Here is a 1,999-nt window from a genome sequence, read left to right as displayed (position 1 = left end):
GGGGGGGGCGTTACAGTAGGGTGACCAGACGTCCCCGGTTTTGGTGACCTGTCCCCGGAAATGTCCCCTGTTTTCACTGACTGACGGACCCGAAATTGGAATGAAAGAAAACACTGACCAAACGTAGCAGATAGCCTCTAAGACAGCCAGAGCCAGCATTGCGCAGATATTTTGTTTTAAAATTACTGATTATTTACATGGAGTGTGGGTTTAGCAAACCCAATTTTGCAGACTTTTTGTTTTAAAAAAGCCTAATCCTAAATAATGACCTGTTAGACACTTAGAATATTAATCGGAGTCTGTCAGTAGCCAAACAAGCACTTTTACGAATGTAAATACAAGCTGGACAATTGTCCCATTAACTTACATTGGAGCTTGTTTCTCTGCTGCTGTCTGCAGCAATCTTGTTTAATACTGCATCAACGTCAAAGGAAAGTCTTTCCTAAATAGTTTTTATTGCATCCGATACTCAACGAGCTGTTGCAGAAACATGCCTGAAGCAATAAAGCAAAAGCTGTCAGATAAAAGCAGTTCAGTAAACATTACATCATGCCCCTCTGAGGTGGAGTGGAGGGTGTGTGTGTGTGTGTGATATGTAAGTTATGGTTCTAATAGTTTATAATGTTCTGTAATATATTTTGTTAATGTTGTTGCCTGTTATGTTTAATTTAAGCAATAAAGACAGTTTTGTTTACGTTTTTCTGAACATCAATGACATTCAAAACTGTGATAACAGAAACAGATATATAACACAACATGTGTTTGTATACACTTATGTATTGCAAACACACCTATGTACTACACAGATAACATCTGCCTCTGCACCACCAAAGTGAACATAAAATAATATATAAATTCATAATGAAACTGTCAAAAGCCACGCTATTGACATAGACAGACGGCATCTTGGAAGTTTGGTCAATACTGTATGGTGGTGTCCCATTTCATAGGCGTATGTTTTTACCCCTAGCCCTTACCCCTTGGGTTCAAGGGGTAGGGTGTGGGATTCAGCCTTAGTCATGTTTTGCAACAGCGTCAAATACATATTTCCCTCATTAAAATGCAGATCAATTTATAACATTTTTGACATGAGTTTTTTTTTTTTGCATGCAATACAGGATGTATGCATAATATTTTACATCAAAAACCACACCATGTTGGTAAAGTGGTTAATTAGAATATCAAACGCAAATAAGAGCAATATTATGATGGTTAGAAGTAGACAGGAAATTAGTACTTCCTAATTTTTATCTAGTACTACGTGTGTGTGTGACAAGATTAAATATCACGGCCATCATATTGTTCATGATTTATTAGATATAGACAGACAGTGTCGTCAGATGTGTGTTAAAGCTACTATGCTTGTACATTTAGCATGTGTTCTGTTGATGTGAAGGTGGTTTTATTTAAAGCATTCAGTACACAGTTTTATACTGCCCATTTGTGGAAGTTTTAAAGAAGTTAAAGATACAAAACGTAGTGTATAATGATGGCATGAGATTGCTTCTTAACCACCAGGATGGTGTAGTGCTAGCCAACTGTAAGTGTGCCTACCTGTTCTGCCATTACAGGAAACAGTTTTAACCAATATGTGTAGGACATCAGTCTCAAAGAATACTACAAGCTTTATCCCACACTGATAGCTCTGTCAGGTTGACGTCAAGACTGTGGAGACATTAGTGCTCCTGTTGGTTTTATTACAGTTAAAGGTTGCTGACTTTTTAGTTTCATATACCATGACCTATAACACAATGGAAGGTCTAACATGTGGGGGGGGGGGGGAAATTAAAGGTGAGATAAAATAAAATCTAAGCTACTAAATCACACTGTACAGTCACACCAGTAGATTAAGATTTTAATAATTACTTTTTATGACTCCTATGTTGCAATTTAAGAAAGGTTTTTGATTTATGCAATAGAATGCCTTTTAGAGCTCCAGTGGGGCTTGAATGTTTGGGGACCCCAAGGAAAAATTTGTATTAATGTGCATAAAGAAGCC

At 37.2% G+C, this 1,999-nt stretch overlaps 1 protein-coding gene and 1 long non-coding RNA gene across 3 annotated transcripts in view; both read left to right on the top strand.

Annotated features, from left to right (window-relative positions):
- Positions 1-1,999, top strand: part of si:ch211-180a12.2 (uncharacterized) — a 52,335-nt gene that overhangs the window by 12,899 nt on the left and 37,437 nt on the right. The window lies entirely within an intron of this gene.
- Positions 1-1,999, top strand: part of LOC116671339 (uncharacterized) — a 20,510-nt gene that overhangs the window by 7,218 nt on the left and 11,293 nt on the right. The window contains exon 2 of the long non-coding RNA XR_004327241.1: positions 1,519-1,524. This is a non-coding gene — a long non-coding RNA (uncharacterized LOC116671339). The remainder of the gene's footprint in view (positions 1-1,518; positions 1,525-1,999) is intronic.

This window comes from Etheostoma spectabile, chromosome 21 (genome assembly GCF_008692095.1).
Source record: "Etheostoma spectabile isolate EspeVRDwgs_2016 chromosome 21, UIUC_Espe_1.0, whole genome shotgun sequence".
Taxonomy (NCBI): domain Eukaryota; kingdom Metazoa; phylum Chordata; class Actinopteri; order Perciformes; family Percidae; genus Etheostoma; species Etheostoma spectabile.
The sequence above is the reverse complement of the archived record's forward strand: the minus strand, read 5'-3'. Positions and strand labels throughout refer to the sequence as shown.